Raw genomic sequence first — 22,008 nt, forward strand, 5'->3', positions numbered from 1 at the left:
AAAAATAACTCTTTGAAACTTGGAATCTTAGTTCGTATGCTTATATTTGATTTTATCTTTAGAATATCTTAGAAGTTTTCTTTCATTCAAATTATTTGACTGACCTTTATTTTTTTACACCAATGATGTCTCCTCTCGATGAAACCACAGTTCCTTCCTTGATTGATTATGTCCGGCTACCATCAAATCTTTCCTGTTCTCAGCATCGATCCAAACCGCATACCAGCAAACTACTCCTCCGAAAACATAAGCCCAAGCCTCTTTTGACCGGTACTCTTTATTCACAAATTCTGCTTTCTTTCTCAATTATATATTATCTCGTGGACTATGCAGACTCAAAAAGAGGTATTAATCTTCTCGATTTTGATCTGCTCTCAGCTTCCACCTTTTTCACTAACAAACGAAAACACTGGTATTCAGATTGACTACACGAAAACACGTCTTCTCTTCTGGTCTGCCGGTAACATAATCATCTTTTCAATCTCCCCAGACAACCTTCTCAACTCTCTCATTCCCCACCAATCATAAGCATTCATCTTTCCCACTAATTTTTGATTTAGAAAATTTCCAACATAATATTTAAAAGAAATAAACTACTTTCACTCAAATTACTTTTCAGAAACCATTAACAATTTTGCCTTTTTCAACAGAAATAAGTTTCCAAATTCTTGTCATCTCATATCTAAATCTAATTCTTATTTACTTTCGAAAAATTCCCACCGCAAAATACAATTACAAGTTTATTCTTAAATCTATAAAATTATACGGGTTCCATTGTCCTTTCACTATTCACTCAGTCTTTCAAGGAAAAACTGTTCCGTCACGGAACAATGTCTTCTCTTATTCTAACTATTACAAATAAGTACAGGGTTGTATTTTAACTTATATGCCCGCGGTATATTAAAATAATCAATAAAACTGTTTATTCTATTTCTGATCAATAAACTGATTCATAACAATATATATATATATATATATATATATATATATATATATATATATATATATATATATATATATATATATATATATATATATATATATATATATATATATATATATATATATATATATATTAAACCTAGAGCTAAGATTAATACTATTACAGGAATTAATATTAAACTCAACAGTCGTCCGGGTTGAACTGCGTCGATTATTATTGTGCAGAGCTTTCGACATTTTCTTCGATGTCTTCTTCAGGGCTTCCAAGATCTCAGTCTCCCGAGCCCCCGGACACTACTACACTGATCACTAACCAATGCATTACTGCATTAGTAATAGCTTTGTAAGCCAAAAGCGCTCAGATCGGAATTAAATTTTTTACACATTTTAAAAAAACTGTACTGTAAACTGTAAACTCTTATCAGTTTATTATGAATATGGTTGCAGCTTTTTCCTAGTTTTTATTTGGTAAATAGTTGCTTGCCGTTCTTATCGTCGCATTCTTTTAGTTTTGCTAGGTACTCGATACGTGCGTCATCCAATTTCACTATTTTGTATGTGCCCTAGTATAGACATTCCATACGCTATTCGAAAAAAATCCATTTCTGCTGCGTCAACTATTTTCTTATTCATTTTCCTTTTTTATTTGTTTCTCATACCCAAACATTTTTGTCTGCATTTCTGTAATGCCACTATGGATTTATAAGATATAGATTTATATAGATTTACATAGATATACATTTTAAAGAAAATAGAGAACAATAGAGATCCCTGTTTATAGCCATGTGTAACCCAAAATAATTCTAAAAGAATTTTCCATCTTTACGACACTGGTTTCTCATAGATGTTGTGTAGGATTCTGATATACATGGTTCTTAGGTCTGTTTTCCTCAAAACTTTATTTAAAGGTTTTAAAGATATATGAAGACAAGAGGGATAGCAAGATTTCTAGTATTATGTTTCTCTCATACAGGATATTTCTAGAACTCGGCTGTAGAACTTTCCCACCGAGTTTGCTAGCTAATGCCTCTATAATTATCGCAGTCTTAATGTTTCCTTTTTTCTTCAGAAGGAACTGGCATATGGTAGATTATAATCTATAAGAATGTTTTGGCCTTCAATTGCATTTTTTTCATTTAAGCATTTATAAGCATTTATGTAAACCATATTTATTAAAAATGTTGCTATAAAAAAATATCAACTATAACTCCCCTTCATTATTAATATTAACTTCGTCGATTTTTCCCAAAAATTCGTTCCTGTTTTCTGTCAACAGTTGGGTGTATATTTTTGATAAAGTTCTAAACTCCTAGATGTCTCTCTACAACTTCACATTCTTGTTCCCAGAGTTTTTTTTTTCGTTTTTGACACCATTCTTTTGGCATATCTGATAATGTCTTTAAGTCTGTTAAAGTTTTTCTATTCCTAAAAAAGTTATATACATATGCCATGTTATTTTGATTTGCTATTTCTTTTAACTCATCTGTGATCTGTGAATTGTGTAAATTTATTTTTTAAGCTGTCCATATTGTATTTTATCGTTTTAGATTTGGATTCGATGAATACGATAAAAAAAGTATAGAAAGTGACTAAGCGCATACTCAAACCATCTGTAGTGCAACAATTTATTGAAGAGGGTGATTAAGTCCTAAGGACTGATTTTAAAACTGCCAATTGGATATTTTTTTAGGAAAATTAATATTGAAATATTTCACAGATACCCTGCATGGCGTAAGACTCCCAATAGGTATTGTTGCTGACCCTCAGATCACGTCTGAATGGGTTCTAGATGGCAACTAATTAAAATGACATTTAAAATTACAGTTTTTGAATAAATGCATGAACAAAGCAGTCAATGTAACCTGTAGTATGTGTCTTAATGTAAGAAGATATGGTCAAAGTAGAACTAATGACAATATTCAAGGATCATCGTGGTAGATATCGTTAATAGGCTGTTGATTCATTGGCTAGACTTCATCGTATTACTGTTTTGAGACGTCTATATTAGAATTGTGAGTTAAATTCAATTGAATTAAATTTGGCTCAAATGAAGGATTACATTGTTCGAGAGAACGTAATTGGCGATTTTCAGCGCCTATCACAAACAAGTATAGATTACATACATCTCTCAAATTTGAAGGATGCTGTTGCCCATGTCTTGAAAATAGAAGAGACAATGAGGAAGTTGGATAGGATACTGGAGATTGTTATTAATCCTGTAATAGTAATAGTCGGCGCCAACTAGTCAAAGACTCAATGTATTCCTAGGATCGGGGGATCTGATAAATACTTAGCCTCATTGCCCTATGGCGCAACTATATCTCAAGAAAAAATCTACTATCGTATAATACATTATCGTAGACGGCTAATGTCAAAGTTCCAGCCAAATCGGGCTAGTAGTTTTGTTTGACCGCGTGTGAAAGTGGTCGTGTCCGCGGATTTTAGAACATTGGAAAATAAGCAATATCGGTCGGTGATTTGATTCTTGTTTGTGATTAACAAATTTTAATTTGCTAAAACGTATCGTGAATATATCTGTTATTATGGCTGACTCACTGTAAAGGATCGCATATTACTCATTAAAATGTACGAAGAGCTATAAAAATGGTGTGAACCGATATTATTTGATCTTCACCTAGTACAAATAATATATCATTTTATATTTAAGGCTATGAGAGCAAGAGTGGGCTAACCCCAAACATTGAATAATGGATTTACATGAACCAAGAATATATGCGTTTTTTTGAAATTTTATAAAATTAAAAGATGATGCCAAAAGGTAGTCATTGTTTATAAATCATTAACTAATAACAAAAAACTCAAAGATCTTGCAGTATATTTAACAAAAATATTGCATCAGCGTGCCCTTAAAAATTTTAATAGGAATGTGGATTAGACCTAGAGTACAATACAATTAAGTATCAATGTTGAAAATATGCTTTATTAAAAAACAAAGTAACAAAAATACTTAATTTTCATCGTTAATGAACTCTTGTGTAAAATCAATGATGTATTGGAGGTATAAATGAAGGTAATTCCAAAATATCTTTTTTTTTGCTTCGGTTATTGGACGTCCTTAGGGATAAAGATAATCTAGCTGAAGTATTTCCCTGGATGTCATCTTTTTGTTATCTATTGAGTAAAAGAGAACATCTACATTATTGCTGTATTTGTAGTAAATTGTAAATGGATTTGTTTTCTTGTATTGCAAACCACTGATTCTGTAACTATTGTACTTTTGATTTTTGTGTATCAAGTTTGCGATTTGTTATCAACTTCTTAGTAGAATAAAAATCGTTTTCTGTCATCTTAATTACCGTAAAATATGCTTTATTTCGTGCATGTGCTATTACCTTTATCCAGTTGTCAGGTACGAAGATATCTTTAAAAATTTTTTTTTGCTTACTTATTACTCCGAAATCTTGGTCACAGGCAAGGTAAGAATGTCCTCTGACTAAAAACTTATGATCAATATTTTCCATAACAATATCAGGATGTAACAAAATAAAATCGCAAAGGACAGCCATTTTAATGTTATGGTTCTGCCCTCCGCATTGATCGGAATATAGTATTACATTTTTTGTTGTAACAACATTTTTAAAATAATGCAGTAAACAGGATCCTATTTTTTGAGGTCCTCGTGATGCTTGTGTCTCGTTCTAAACATACATATGAGCATTATTAGTAGCCAAATTATGGACTCCTAAGCCGTAAGTCCACAACTGGCGTTTATAGTAAGAAATTCCAGTGCTGATAACTGATGTGGGCAACTTTCGCATCAAGTCAAATACAATCACTGTAATTTCTTCAGGAATTTGTTTTGCATACTCTGCATCTTGTTTCATACCACATCTAGCACGGTCTGCTTTTCGTTGGTGAATCTCTAGTGTTACTTTAAATTCAAGTTATACAAATCACATTTTTTGCACGAATCCGTAATTGGTGCATGGAATCCAATATTAAATTGGGTATTAAATATTACTAATGGAGGATGGTTAGCCCACTCTTGCATTCTTTTACGTATTTATGTATTGAACAATTTTGGTCTGTTCCACAACTTCGTGGGTTAGCCCATTCGTGTTTTTAAATATATTTTATTTTCTATAATGCAAAATTACCTTACTGGCGAGATTTATATTATAATATACGACAATGTTGGTTAGACCGGTTTTGCTTTAAAACTTTAGGTCCTTAGAAGTGATTGCAATATATAACTCAATTATCAACAAAATGTTGGTTAACCCACTCTTGCTCTCATAGCCTCATTTATGAGTCACCCTCCCCAATTTCTTGTTAGAGTATAGCAAAAATTTTGGTGCAACAACTGTTATAGAATTAACTTATATCAATGAAAAACGACCAAAAGTAATGTTGGGTTCATTATGATTTTACTTGTAATCTGATTAGTTGTATGTCAAATAGTTTTTATAACTTATTTGTTGCAATCTTTGCCATTTTTATCAGTTTCTTTTTTTGGATCTAAGCTATTAAAATGAAGGGATACCTGGAACGGTAAAATGTCAATACTACGCCAAAGGCTGGGGTTCAATAGCTAGCGCCAGCAAAATCATCAAGATATTTTTAAAAATCCACAAGGAAATTGAAATTCCTGTAGTTGACTGTATACCACCAATCACAAAAGTTTACTTAAAACCCTTTATAAAACGTCTATAATTTAAAATCCCTTTCGGACTACATCACAGAATGTTTTCGGGCTAAAAATTCATCATCAGTGTTTTGTTACTAGGTGTAAATGAGTAAAGCCACTAAATACCTCGGTAAAAATCCCGTTAGATGGTACAACATTTATTATGTCTTACATTTTATTTAAAAATATATTGTAATGTTTAAGTATTTTTCAGAAAACCTGCATGGAAACGTAAGACTTCCACTAGGGGTTGCTGCTGATCCTCAGACATCATTTGCATTAAAGACACACTTCCTAAAACTACTCAACAAAAATCAATTGAACTATGAACGTATGGTATTTAACTACCGCTTATCAAGAGCAAGATGTAGTGTTGAAAACACGTTTGAGATATTGGCCAATAGATTTAAAATCTTTCATACTTCTATATATTTGAGAAACATGGAAAATATTGATACTGTTGGCTTATTGCTACTTGCAAAATTTTTTAAGATATAAGACAAGCGATACTTATATTCCAAGTGCATTGAACAGTTCAGATAGAGACCCAGTTCTGGAGCTGCGAGGCATAGTAGATCTTCAAGTGACTGCAAATCGGAACGATGCTAGTTAATTAGCAAAAAATGTGAGAAATCAGTACATACTATATTTACTAAACGAAGGAAAAGTCTACTGGCAAGATGAAGTAGTTTACACAACATATAAGGTATAATTTTCTGTACCTTTTGTTGAATTTTTGTACAATATTTAAATTTAAAAAAGAGTAAAAAAATACGCTATGAATGAATGAAGTATTTACTTACTGTATTCTCTGGGTCATTATTATTCTCATCCGTTGTGTTGTTCATAGCATTTCTACCACCACGAACATCTTCGTATCATTCTTCTTCTTGTATTGCCTATCCGTTTCGGATGTTGGCGACCATCATGGCAATGTGTATTTTGCAAACTGCAGCTCTAAAAAGATTTGTGGTTGTTGTGTTGATCCACGTATGTAGATTTCTAGAAATTCTTCGCCTTCCTGGTCCGCGTTTTCTTTCTACTTTTCCTTAAAGAATTAATTGCAACAGCCCATACTTTTCTCTGTTCCTCATGATGTAACCGAGGTATTCAATTTTGGCTGTTTTTATTGTGGTTAACAACTCTTTTCCTTTTTGCATTCTTAATAAAACGTCCTGGTTAGTAACGTGGTCGGTATAGTATATCTTCAGAATTCTACAATAAAGCCACATTTCGAAAGCCTCAATTTTCTTACAGGTAGCGTCTGTTAGAGTCCACGACTCAACTCCGTACAACAGTATAGGAAAGATATAACATCGTAGTAACCTAATTTTTATGGGTACTGATAAATCGTCCCATTTAAATAGCTTAGCAATTTTTTGAAATGCAGATCTTGCTTTCTCTATCTTACATTTTATTTCTAGGGAATAGTCCCAATTTTCATTGACGTTCGTACCGAGGTAGGTGTATGTTTTTACTCTTTCTATTGGCTGACCATTCACAATGATTCTTTCACATTGCTGTTCCTTCTTAGAGATGATCATATATCATCATACATCATCATCAACAATAAGGAACGTGTATCATTAAGAAACATAAACAAATCGTAGTACCACAAAGATGGTTCATATATGTCACCAGTTCCGTCCCCGCTGTTAGTAGTCTCATTAACCTTTTTTCGTTCTTTATTATAAGCAAATCGTAAATTGTTTATTTTGGCTTTTAATATTTTTATAGTTGCACCGTAATATTTTTCTTTCAATTTTGCAACCAAAACATTATAAGCAGCATACTTTTTGTTTATATTCTGGTATTGTGGATTTTTTTTGTTCCAAAGACATTAGTGTTGCTGATACAGTTCGATATATTACAGTATTAAAGTCATGGTTTGCCATGACGCAAGGTACACACTACCCCTATCGATAATTTTATGCGACTGAGACCTAATCGGATAGGTTTGTTTATACATCAGTTTAACTGACAACTGATGCGATAACTTTTATATACCCATCGAGTCACAGCTCAGTATCACTTTCGGTTAATCTCTCAGTTTTTTGTGTTTACACATACAGATAACTGACAGTTCGATTGATACTGAGACTGAACGAAGAACTGATCTAACCGTGTAAAAGTACCTTAAGAAATATCATACTAACCTTCTATACTTCTAAATTGCATTGATTATTAGTAACATATCGTCTTATGAAAAAGATCTAATGCGGCTAATCTCTTATAAATTTATTTTTGAAAGAAGTGAAGACATGCAGTTTTGACATTTCTTGATGTTGATGTTAATATAGAGATGTGAGATAGAGATTTTATAAAGAAGTATATTTTAATATAGCATAACGATTTATATATATATATATATATATATATATATATATATATAAATATATATATATATATATATATATATATATATATATATATATATATATATATATATATATATAAGCGAGGTTCCTAGAGCCTCTGCCGCTTCTCGCATTTCGACCGTCATCGTTTTCTGCCCATCCATTCGTCTTCTTTGATGGCTCTATCTCTCATTATGTGCCGTACATTTTCTTCCCATGCAACTGAAGGCCTTCCCCTTCTTCTTCTTTGTTGTGGTATGTAATTTAAAGCTTTCTTTGGCCATCTATCTTCATTCATTCGCTTCACGTGACCATACCACACTAGTTGTCTCGTTTCAATTCTGTCTACACTGGAATATACAGTATTTGTCCTTCTTCTAATATCTTAATTCCTGATATGATCTTTTTTGGATACACCACACGGTCTCCTTAGAAAATCCATTTCTACTACTTCTATTCTTTTTCTATCTTTTTTCGTGATCTGCCAAACTTCTACCCCATAAGTCATAATAGGCTCTAGCAAGGTTCGATAGATTGTCAATTTCGTTTCTTGTCTAATATCTTTAGACCATAGTAGAGAGTTTAGAATATTTACCGCTTTTTTTCCCTGCTGCGTTTTGTTTTCGATATCTCTTTTGGTAGTGCCTTCTTTAGATATTATAGATCCGAGATATTTATATTCATTACATGTTTTTGTGTTTCTAATTTCTAACTCTGGATCTTGTTCATCATCTCCTATTTTAAGATACTCTGTCTTTGACATAATCATATTGAAGCCCCATTTTTCCTATTATTTCTTTAGTTTTCTAAACATGTAGTCCATGTCTTCCTCATCTTTCGCTACGACTTCCTGATCATCTGCGAAAAATAAAGTTGTTAGACATTTACCATCGCCTATGTCTATTCCCATTCCGGATACTTGTTTCCTCCACTGCTCTAAAGATGATTGAATATATATTTTAAATAAGGTCGGAGATAGACAACATCCTTGTTTAAGCCCCTTTGTTATTGGAAATGATTCAGATATAAAGTTTCCTTCTTTAACGACACTTCTTGCATTTTTGTATATATTTGCGATAGCTTCCACGTACTCTCTACTGAGACCTACTTTCGTCAATGTTTGAAACAGTTTTTTCAAAGCTATCGTATCGTATGCCTTCTCTAAATCTACAAACAATAGGTGGGTAGATAGGTTCCTTGCCTTTCGTTTTTCGATTACTTGCTGCAGAAAGAATATACCATCAGTGCACGATCTTTTTGCACGAAATCCATTTTGTTCTTCTATGTCTTCATATTTTGATTCTATTCTTTCTTTTATTATTCGACCGTACAACCTCCCCACTGAGCTGATAACAGTTATTCCCCTATAATTAGAACATTTGCGTTTATCACCTTTCTTGAATATTGAGCTGATTGAATCCAACGTTTCAATAATCAGGGATATTTTGTCCATTTAAGCATTTGTTAAATAGTTGAACCAACATCTCATACCAACTCTACCTACTCTACCAACTCAATTGGGATGTGTCCAGGTCCTGCTGCTTTACCATTTTTCGATATTTTGAGGACATCGCTTAACTCTACGGTTGTTATCTCAATTCTTTGTGTATGTTCGGATACTTCTTCCATTTCGATCTCTTGGAATTTACATCTATCCTCTATTAGTAAGACCTCATAATGGTGTTTCTACTGTTTTAGATCTATTAACTGTAAGTTAGATTTTTCCTTTCCTTCCCTCCGGAGAGACTTTATCACCTTCCACGCTTGCCCAACTCTTGTTCCACCCATATACCTATCCACCTCTGCACATCTTCGATCCCACATCTCATTTTTACTTTTCACTACTTCTCTTTTTACATCTCGATTTGATTTTTTATATATATTGTGATCTTCCTTCTTTCTCGTTGGTATCTATTTCTGATAAGCAGTTTTTTTCTTGTTTACGATTTTTTTAATTATGTATTAGCCCGATGAAATATACAAATCTTTAAAATGACAAAATTTGTTAAAAAATAGACAACTTTTAAGAATTTTTCAGGTTGTTTATTTTGATTTTACTAATTAGAATAAGTCCCCCTTCTAAAGATCGTTATCTTCTTTTTATGTTCAAAATAATCTAACTGTAACGGTAACATTTAAATCGATTTAATGATGCACATCTGCCAATACAAAAAGCAGTCGCCATTTTATGAAATATTTTCCACAATGGCATCGGAGTTAATAAAAATACCTCGGTCGGCTCACCGCACTGGTTTCGAACATTCAAACATTTTATTAATGACAATGCAAATGCCTTTGACTCATCTTCCCCCTAAAACCCCTGCACCAAAGAAGATAGACGCTTAAGCGTCTATATTCTTTGCCTGCACATTGGGGTTGGTAGCTGTCTCACCTGCCCCAGGGTACGTTTTTCAATCAGTTAAAATAGGGCGGGATCGGGATTCTTGTGTAATATCGCATCGTTCGTACTATACGTATAAATAGACACAGACGTTAAGTACACAAAATTAAAAAGTTGTTTAATGTAGACTGATGCTCGATGAATTGCTTTTTGTTTCTTTTACTCGAAGCAATAATACTGCATAATCTTCAATAAGAAACATTGTATTTGCCAGAGTAGAGCGGTGGGAAGAAGACAAAGAGGAATGTATACACGAAACTCATTTTACATTTATACAAAAACCAAAACAAAACATTACTTTCTTTTAATTACTTGTTATTCAGTTAAAAGGCTGGTGAATATTAGTTAATTCAAAAATAGAAGGTAAAATTAGATAGGTAAAAATGCTATAATTACTAGAGGCAGGATTTTCAGTCACTGTGCTTTTTATAATATGCGTTTTTTATTATATGTTTTATGCGTATTTTAGTTTTTAAGCTTATTTATAGCTTTTTTTATCCTTTTCAATAAAAATTTTACCTTATTAGGTTGAATTCTCGAATAAATGAATTTTAATCCAATAAAAGACAGATATCGAGCACAGTTTTTATTAAATCTTGCCAAAATACTTTCGCTTCTAAAGCATCTTCAGGGGCATTTCGTCAAAATTAGGCTTTCCAAGAGAGAATCCTCTCTCCTGATGCCACCCAATATGTAGCTTCCTCGAATTTTATAATAATTTTTAAAATGTTTGTACTTTGTGTCGTGTTGTGTTAATTTATCAGTTAATCTTAATGTCATTCATCATATATTGTTGGATAATTTTGACAAAATGCTCCTGAAGATGCTCTAGGAAGCGAAAGTACTTGGGCAAGATTTAATAAAAACTGTGCTCGATATCTGCCTATTATTTGATTAAAATTTATTTTATGTTTATCATTATCATTCTGGCTTTATAACACTCCGTGGGTCCTAGCCTCCTCAAGAATTTCTCTCCAGTCGTCCCTATCTATCGCCTTTCTCCGCCAAGCACGTATTTCCATATTGCCCATGTCTTCATCGATGTTATCAAGGAATCTTTGTTCTGGGCCTTCCTCTTCTTCTCTGACCAATGGGTCTACAAGGAGCGTTTTTCTAGGTGGGTCGTTTTGTTCCATCCGCATTACACGCCGTATCCACCTCAGATGTCGTATCTTAATATGTTTTACGATATTAGGTTCCTGGTGTATATTCTATAAAGTTCAAAGTTGTATCGTCTTCTCCACACTCCATTGTCATTCGCTGCTCCATTAGATTCGCCTTAGTACTTTTCTTTCGAAACATCCTAACGTGTTTCCATTATTTTTTGTTAGAGTCCAGGTCTCTGAACCATATATTAGGACTGGGCGTATTATTGTTTTGCAGAGTTTTATTTTTGTATTTCTTGTTAGAATTGTGGATTTAAGGAGGAGATTGAGCTTAAAACAGCATCTGTTGGTCGTGCAAATTCTGCGGTTTAACTCTGCGGTAGTATTATTTTCAGTGTTAAGGAGAATTTCCAGGTATACAAAACTGTTCACTGCTACGATGACGTCGTTTTCTATAGCAAGTGATCGTAGGATTTGTGGTTGCGTGCTTATTTTCATATACTTCGTTTTGTTGATGTTTATTATTAAACTCATATTTGTAGCTGGTTGTTTTAATGCTACATATGCCTCTCATACAGCGTTTTCCGTTCTCCCAACAATATTGATATCATCAGCATAGGCCAGAATTTGCACTGATTTATTATATGTTGAAAAAGTGGTTGTGATTTGTGACATACGTATTACTTTTCCAGAGCCAGATCGAACAGTATACAGGAGAGAGAGTCTCCCTAGCGCAGCCCTTTACTTGGTTTAAAAGGTTTAGACAGTTCCCCCTGAATTCGTACTCTACATTTAACTTTTTCAAGAGTTAGTTTTGCTAAATTTACCAACTAATTTGGTGTTCCTAGCTCTTTCATTGCTTTGAACATTTCTCTTCTATTCACAGGGTCGTAGGCTGCTTTGTAGTCTATAAATATGTAGTGAGTATCAATGCCATATTCCGGCGTTTTTTCCAAAGTTTGTTTCAGGATTGCAATTTGATGAATTATCGATTTACCTCCTCTGAAACCAGCCTCTTATTTTTCTACTATCCGTTCTGCATATGGTGCCATACGGTGACATAGTACTGTGGAAAATATTTTATACGCTGCATTTAGAAGCGTAATTCATCTGTGGTTAAAGCATTCCAAGATATCTTCTTTTTTGTCTATGGTGCAAAGTATTCCAATATTCCAATCATTGGAAAAGGATTTCTGTGTCCACATTTTTTTATAAGCTGCTGTAATGCCCTGATAGTATCATGGCCACCTTCTTTATATAGTTCAGCTGGTAGATTATCTATTCCAGGTGATTTGTTTCTGGCTAGTATTTTAACTGTATCTTTAACTTATAAGAGTCGTTGGTGGTTCCTCTTTCCTCGCGTCTATTTCCCTTACCTTATCTCTTTCGTCTTCCAGGTTTTCTTCTTCTTCCTCCATATTAAGTGACTGGTTAAGGTATTCCACTTATCTGTTCAATACATATTTCCTTGTTGTTAATAGGTCGCCATTCTAAATTCTGCATTGTCTTTTATTTGCCTTGAATTCTTTTCTGTTGATGTTAACTTTCTTATAGAATGCTCTGAATTCTTTCTCTCTGTTGAGGTTTTCTATATATTTAAGTTCCTCATTTAGCTGGTTTTATTTTTTTTCCTTCTGCGTTTTCTCTTTTCTTCTCTTCTCTTTGTCTGGTAATTATCTACAGTTGCTCTAGTTTGTCGGGTAAACATCTTTCTGTAGGCTTCATTTTTTTCTTTTGTTACATTCTCGCATTCATCGTCAAACCAATGATTTTTACAGGCACAAATGTCTGTTCCTATTACCTCTTTCGCTGCTGCTTCAATGTCTTCCTTTAAACTGGTCCTGTAGGAGTCTACATTTGTCTGGCCTTCTTCATTTACATTTTGATTCCTTAGCATGTTGGTGATGTTTTCCGGGTACCGTTTTCCACATTCCATTTTTTTGTATTCATTTTATTTTTTCTTAATGGTGTTTGAAATTCTAGCACTTAATGTTGATATCACTAGATGATGATCTGAGTCTATGTTTGCGCAATCTATTAGTTATAAACTTTCTAATAATAAGCGCTTTTGGGGATCGAAATATAAATTTTACTATTGTCATAACTATCGTACGGGTAGTAGCTGTAGATGTATAGTATCTGTAGTACCTGTGCTAGCTAAATTAGCTGTTTTATCTATTTATCTATTTATTTTAATTTTAGTAGCTTTAGTGGATCCAGTATTTATTACAGCCGTAGTCTCTCAATGTCCAAAAATTGTAAATCTTATAATTCTTTTATATATTTATTGTAGATTGTAGATTTTAAAGACGTTTTTTCGCCTCGTACAGCTTTGCACACTGCGACCTGAACGATTTGTTATATATATTATTTTGCGCTGCTGTTGGGCCCCTTTTTGTACGAGACATTGTTTCAACAAATATTTGAAACTTTTGAAGTTATATTTCTATACGCGCGCTCCACGTTGGAAATTTGTATGGGAGTGAATCTGTGAAATCATTACATACGTAAGATAATGAGTAAGAGAGAGACAGAAGATATATTTTCTCTCTCTTCCTCTCTCGAATATAAAAATGTTCCTTTTGTATATATATTTAATATTATATATATATATATATATATATATATATATATATACGTATAATAATATATATATAATAAAATATTTATTAATATTATTATTTATGTGATATGTTTTGTATTATTTATTAAATGTTCATAATTATATTAGTCTTTTGTATTTTGTATTTTATAATCTCAATAAATCACTGTATGGCCCAGAACTGTCAATTTTGAAATACGTTTGTGTTATGTCCTTGGTAGTATAGTAGTCAGTATCCCCGCCTGTCATGCGGGAGACCGGGGTTCGATTCCCAGTCGGGGAGGACTTTTTTATTAATATTATTACATGGTAAATTAAACATATGCGTAAGTAGAAAATTTATGTATATTATTGTCATTTTTAAATACTTATGAATAATGCATTTTAATTTGTATTGTATTATTATATTGAATTATGTTGCACTGTATTGTAGTGTATTTATTATGTATATTATTGTCATTTTTAAATACTTATGAATATTGCGTTTTAATTTGTATTGTATTATTATATTAAATTATGTTGCAGTGTATTGTATTGTATTTTTATATTAATAACAAAATAAACAATGAATTTTACTGCAGAGCATGTGTAAAAAAAATTTTGCATTCAACTCCTTTCATACATATATTATATGAAAATAAAAATATACATTTTCATCAAAATATTGATTCAATCCTTCATTTACTATACTTTTATTACAGGTCAAATGTTGTTTATTAATTATTAGTAAGTTGTTATTAATTCTGTTTCTCTTTCTGATATGTCTTACCTATAGCATTACATATGTAATGATTGTGCAGATTGACTCCCAAATAAATTTGTAACGGCGAATGCGTGTATAGAAGTGTAAAATCTACCGGTAGTCCCACTGGACTGCCACACCCGTTTTTCTCACTAAACGGCTCCTTCTTGATCGTTGCGTCTCCAACAGCATCAAGTTCTATATGCTGATGTTTTTTTCTGATTTGCTTTGTTTGCTTATTTCGTTTCCCGTGATAGGCAAAGCCTAATGAACTAGGATATTTATTGATAACTAAAACACATAACACTATACACAAACAGGTAACATAACACACAAACAGGTAATCTATTTAATACAGTAACCACTAAGTAACCTCTTCAACCCGCAACATAGGTTCAGTGTTGCACCAAGCCTGTGGCTCACGTTACTCCACCACTGGTCGGAGCAGGATTTATTTCTGGTTTGTATTCACTTTTCCAGCCAATCAAGGCACGCCATCTCATCGGTAAGCAATATCTCATCAGCCACTTGTTTACTGATACGGTATATACCATTAATGTTTCCACAAGCTAATATTATTTTTTGATTCTTGTAGCAGCCCTAAATAATGGTACATCTAGTATTGCATTTATTTGTTCAGTACTTTCTACTATGCTGTTATTTTTAATAAGACCTTTATTTGCCAGTATTAACATGAGCTGTTTAGAGACCACGGTTCTTTTTTAATACTTGAGTATTTCATCTAGTTATCTTTATCTAGATATATAAACAAGCAAAAAATTTTAATAAGTTCACGAAGAGGATTTTAAGAACCGGTGGAAAAAATTCTTTGATCATGGGTAACGAAAAATAAAACAGGTAAAGCAATTTTACCAGTTGATATCTATGGAGAAGTGTGTGCAGCTTTATAAGAGACAGTAGCCAGTTGGTTAACAGGTTTATTTTATTAGAATTATAAAAGTGGGTCAAATGATAGTATAATGGAAAAGAAGTATATTAGTACCTGTTTACAAAAACAAATAAGATGTTCAACAATGCAAAACCTATAAAGTTTTAAAACTACTTAATAGCAACATGACAATATGCAAGAGATTAATTAATTTAGAGCTTTATGTAAGGCAGATGAAACAAAGAACTGAGAAACTGTTACTAGCAACAGAAATGGACTTCTGGAGAAGAGCAGCAGGATCAAGAAGAGATCGGATACCAAATGAGAGAATACGAGATGATGGGAGTCAAGCATACAATAGTTGATGACATAAAAACAAAACAGTTAATATGGTACGGCCATGTACAGAGAATGCCAGATGACAGGATTCCGAAACAGATTTTGACGTGGACACCACAAGGAAGAAGAAAAAGAAGAAGGCCGAGAAGAAGCTCTAGAGAGGGAATTAAAAAAGAACTAGAGGAAAGAGAAATTCCTCCAGGCATATGGTTAAATAGAGAAGAATGGCGGTTAGGAGTCGGAAGGCGTCGGAGAACGCTGTAAACCGATAGTAGTAGTAGTGTAAGGTAGATCGATAAAAGATGAAACAGGCAGCTGATGGGAAAATTTAAGAATAAAGGAACATACGCTCATAAAGATTGTGAGAGATACGTATAAGGAAGTAGCAATTATTGTTAGAACAAGTGTGGAAGAAACTGATAAATTTCATTTGAACGTACAATTGCTCGGGGCTGAATGTTTGGTCAAATCAGTTGAATCAGATAACAAGGAAATAACATGGTACATTCCCTGTATTCTTTTATAAAGAAATAAGTTAATAAAATGGTTAATCATGTTCAACGTCAAGATAGTTATCATCTAATACGAAAATTTCTTAAATTGGAAGTTCCTGAAAGAAGTAGGAGAGGAGAAATCTGGTAGGTTAGAAATCTAAGTTTAGACAGGATATGTCTGTAAAGGGAATTAATATTGGTATGACTAAAGAAAGAACTTTATTGAAGAATGTAATTAGAGAAGTCGAATTCAAATAGAAATAAAAATAGACACAATAATAATGGTCTATCCGTTGGAATTAAATTTAGAATTTCTGGATATGTGAGCATTCTCATTATCGAGATAGTTATAATAAATAGTTTATGTAACAAAACTATTCATTACATGCTGTATATTCGTAAATTTAACTTTATCTTAAGTAATAATTGCTTTTTGTTATGAATTTAGTTGAAGGGCCCTTTCCAAATTCAATAATCAATCTTCGATACGGATGTTAGAGACATAAGCTTGCCTGCTGATATGCATCTAGTAAAGCTCTTAACTTAGTCAAATAACTTGAATCGAAGTCGAGATTAATGTTAAGGGGCAATTGCAAGTCATGTCCTAATTGTAGGCAGAGTAAGTGCTCTGTGCCTTTAGCATGGGCGTATCCCTGGAATTTCTAAAGAATTACTGGATAGATCATTTAATTTAGAATTTGAGAGTATTTAACATTTAGACTACCTAAGTAAAAATGATTTAAAAAATTATTATTAATCAAGCGTACCTGCACAGTACTTGCAGCTAGAATCTGCGTTCTAGAAAGGGGTTTAAATACCAGCTATTTTCCTACGAATTACTCATGACACGTCAGCTAAATAGAAAAAAATAAAATAGATTTAAAACAGTAAAAAACAATAAGAGAAAAATACCAGAACGTAATTGGATAAGATGTTAAGAATAGCAACCTAGATCTTGCTGAAACACCTGACAAATATTATTTCTAAAATAATCTAAACACTGTTAGACTTATAGACAAATACAATAATATAACAAATAACATTTAAGAAAAATAGTGAGAAGAAATTGACCTTAAGTGCTTCGTAGTACTTTAGGTCTCCGGTTTGGAATATTTTTACTCCTTTTCTTTAGTACGGTATTAATACATCTTCTTTGTAGGTCATATTTAAACGCATACATCCATTTTTTCTAAGTCGTATTTTTATTAATTTGTTTTCTTATGCATTTTGTTGTAGATTTCCATAACGTTCTTGGTACTTATCCCAACCAGCGCAATCTTTATGTTTTAACATAAAAAAAATTACGTTCGGCGTATGTAAGTTATGCCTATTTTCCTGTACTTTAATTAAATTATTAATTAAATATAATAATTTAATTAAGATATTTTTTAATTTTCTTGGTTTTCAAACATTGAATTCATTTTTTCTTTTTATTGCCCTTCCTCGCTAAGTGTCAGTTACAACATTGACCGAAGATCACCCATTATCAGCAATACAAGATAGTTTGAACTATGTATCACCAATCATTATATAAAAATTCTTGTACTGGCCTGTATATATTTTGTTTATTTCTAATTTATTACAATTCAATAGATTATCTCTTACCAATTTGTGGGTTTTCACTTTGTCTGCTAAATCAATTTTATGCATATTAATAAACACAGACATGTAATATTGGCATAATTACTATAACTTTTTTGATCTATATCTTTATAAGACAGCACCCTAATATGGGCTTTTTATAATTTCAGCATTTAATTTACTTTGTACCGCTTGATCTGAAGATACTTTACAAATTTTAGAAAGCGAAACCAGTCGTTTTGGGTAGTAAAATTAAATTGATTGTGAGTAAGTCTAATTTATTTCTTTTACCTATTTGAAATTGACTCAAACATGCAACACATTCATAATTTTTATAACTAAAGTATCTGTTTTTGTCGTTCCTACCATGCTCTCCAAAGCAATGTTAAAGACAAGTAGGGATAACGTATCTATGCATGTGAGATTTACTTCTTCGGTATTACCAGTTTTGCAATGGCATTCCACAGCTCGAATCTTATGATACTATTATATACTTGCTTAACCTTTAAATGACTAGGAAGGTACACATATAACTATTGCTGTTAAAATTGTTTTTATTTGCCCTTTAGAAAAGATCCAGGTGATTTATTTCTTAAAAGAACTCAAAATAAGATACAAAAAATTTGGAGAAATATTTTCAGACTTTTTCAATTGATCAACAATTAATGACCAATCATACTGGTAAAAAACTTAATGTAAATGATTTTTTTAGTGTAAATAATAAACTTTCAATGTACAACTAAATTATTTGTACAATGATTGCATGTTGGTCTGGTTATGGAACGGTAAAGACACTGGCTTTTAACAGATTTTGCAACATTTTCTTGTCTTTCTCTGTTTGTGATTTTTTTGACGGTATATGTAATAACTCCCAACCACAATGGCGTGTCTAAATTCGTTACGGCGTGGCCCTTTTTAAACCTCTGGTATTGTAGGTAGTAATAGTTAATGCCCAAGACACGCTTCTAGAGCCGTTTTGGTTAAAGTAATTTCCTATTACCTTAGAAAAGTTAGCGCGGGTCTGAATGGACGCAGTACAAAGTGAATTTGCGAGTTCTTTGAGAAACATTCAACGCTCGGATTTTTTTTTTAAATTTAGGATTATGATCTATTTATATAATATATGTGTCTAAAGCTGCCACGTCTAGGATGTTAAAAAAATATGCCAGCGGCCAACGTAGAGTTCCCCGCTTAGTGGTATGTTTCGACAACATTCATTGTATCAACTCTCCCTTTGGTTGTAGAATCATTTATGGTTTTACAGATAATATTTTTGATACTTTTGGAGTCTTGTGCATTGATAACAGCAATACCACCGATTTATTTATTTTGGGAACATTAGAGCAAACTGTTTTGAACTTTTTTGTCACTGTACCAACTAAACTTATATCCCAAAAATTCAATCTATGGGCCAATTGTAGTGTATTAAAAAATTGCAGTAAAACAGCAGTAAGATAATAGCAACAGAGATGGAATGTCTGCGAAGATGCTGCAGAGTAACAAGAATGGATAGGAGAAGTAATGACGAAATAAAGCAAAGAAAATCAATAGAAACAGACATACTAACATATATAGAACAAAAAAGACTAAAGTGGTATGGACATGTAAGAAGAGCTAGCGACAGCAGATGGATAAAAAGAATAACCGAATGGAGCCCCATAGGAAGGAGGAAAAGAGGACGACCCCGAAAATCCTGGAGGAACGAAGTAGACGACGCCATGAGTAAGAGAGGACTAAACGATGGAGAATGGAACAACAGAGAGAGATGGAAACGGTTGAGCGAGGGAAGGCAGTGAATACTGTAGAATCCCTAAATATATATATATATAAAAAAATTGTCCGTAGTTACGTTTCTACTGGATCCTTGTATTGATTCACCAAATTCAACACCATGTTTTTCCTAACATTTGCTTGCCATTCGCCACCTGGTGGCTTTCTAGTATATAATTGTGGTTGTAATGGGTAAACATCTTGCGCGTTGCATGCCCATAAAATCATAATACCATATTTTGCAGGCTTTGAGGGAATGCATTAAAATATTTTTTATATCTTCTGTATAGATGCTCATCTACAGTTTTATATTCTGAGGGTTTGTACCCTTTTATTAAATTACTTTTGAGCATAGTCCAGATGTACTGAATTAGAACAACATTATCTGTTCCTTGTCGTTTAAAATGTGTTCGATAGTCATCAAAACGAATAATCTTCAATAGTAATTGAAAATGATCGCAGAGTATTAACAACACATACATGTTCTCAATTTGATTTATGTCACCCAACTTTAATAAAAATTCTCAGAAAAATTTGCCAATTCTTCTTTGGTGACGGGCTTGAAATTTTTTTCATTTACCTATTGTAAGAATTCTAAAATTTTGCTATCTGTTCAGTATTGTAGTGTTGTGTTATTTGATGACCTTTTCTATTGCTTCCTTTTAGAATAATATCGCACAATATAAGTTTAATTAGGGATTTGTTTTATCGTAAACGTGATTGAAGTTCGCTGCACCAGAAATTTGGCGTAAAATATTTTGTCAAGCAGCTTGTGTTTCACGGGAAAGAACATTTTGCTATACAGTTTCATCTTTGCTCGTCCACGTTAAATTCTCTTCGTCTACCGCTGCTCTTGTTTCACAATTTTTGACTTCATGTTCACTGTCTTTCATATTCAATTGTATGCTCTAATTCTTCGTCCGACTCTTCAGCTGCATTTTTGGTCGAGCCCAAGGTCATTTGTCTGTTAGCTATTGCGAATGCGATGCACTTCATCACAAAAATAATCTTTAAAAAATAAAACCTTTTAAAGCTTATGTAGGTATAGTTGTATCTAGTTCAAACTTCCTAGATGTAGATTATGCACATGGAAGTCACCAGCTGACAATAATAACAAAGTAGTCAAAAATCAAATAGATTACATTATCGTCATAACAGAAGATATAGAAATTCTACAATATCATCCAAAAGTTATCCAGGAGCGGCATATTCTCCGATAACAATCCGGTTGTTTTGTCGATAAGAGTGAAACTAAAGAATATAAAGCACATAAGGCTGCTCAAACAAGACAACACATAGGCAGAAATGAAACTTAAAATAAACGAAAACTTATAGAAAATTAAAGAAGATAATGCAGAAACTACGAAACGCAAAAACTATTGACCAAAAATGGGGAATAATTCAACATGCTCTTGTGTCAGTTGGAAAGGAACCCTCAAACCACTTGGGGAAAAAACAAAACCTTAAATGACAGTAGAAATTCTTGAACTTGTGGAAGAACGAAGAAAACATAAAGCAAACAACCTAAATAAATATAAAGAAATTCAGAAAAACATCAGAAAGAAAATTCGAGAGGCAAAAGAGAGGTGGATAAAAAGTATGATAGCTTTATTTTTCGCAAAAAAAATAAAAGGAATTACAGGTTCTAGAAAAAGCACAAGAACGAATATCCTTAAAAATGATAAAGGAGATATTATTACTGATATGAAGGAAAGATTGTGTCACTGGACCAATTACATCCAAAAGCTATTTAATGATGAAAGATAAGAACTATCATTAAAAACCACAAAGGATACGGAACCAAATGTCGGTTATCTATGCCATCAAAAACACAAAAGAGAGCAAAGCTACCGGACAAGATGATGTGCCCATCGAATTATTAAAACTTATTGATAAAGATGTTATTGATGTAATGGTTGAACTCTTTAATTTAATATATCAAACTTTCACAATCCCCAGAAAAAGTCTGCAATCAACCTTTGTGGCAGAACCCCAAAGTCAAGTGCAATATCCTGCTCAGATCACAGAACAAAAGCTTTAATGAGTCACACATTTAAAACATTTTTGAAAATAATACCCAGCAGAATTGTTAAAAGTATTGAATATGAAATTAGGGACACACAATTTGGCTTTAAAA

Source organism: Diabrotica undecimpunctata, chromosome 4, assembly GCF_040954645.1.
Source record: "Diabrotica undecimpunctata isolate CICGRU chromosome 4, icDiaUnde3, whole genome shotgun sequence".
Taxonomy (NCBI): Eukaryota; Metazoa; Arthropoda; class Insecta; order Coleoptera; family Chrysomelidae; genus Diabrotica; species Diabrotica undecimpunctata.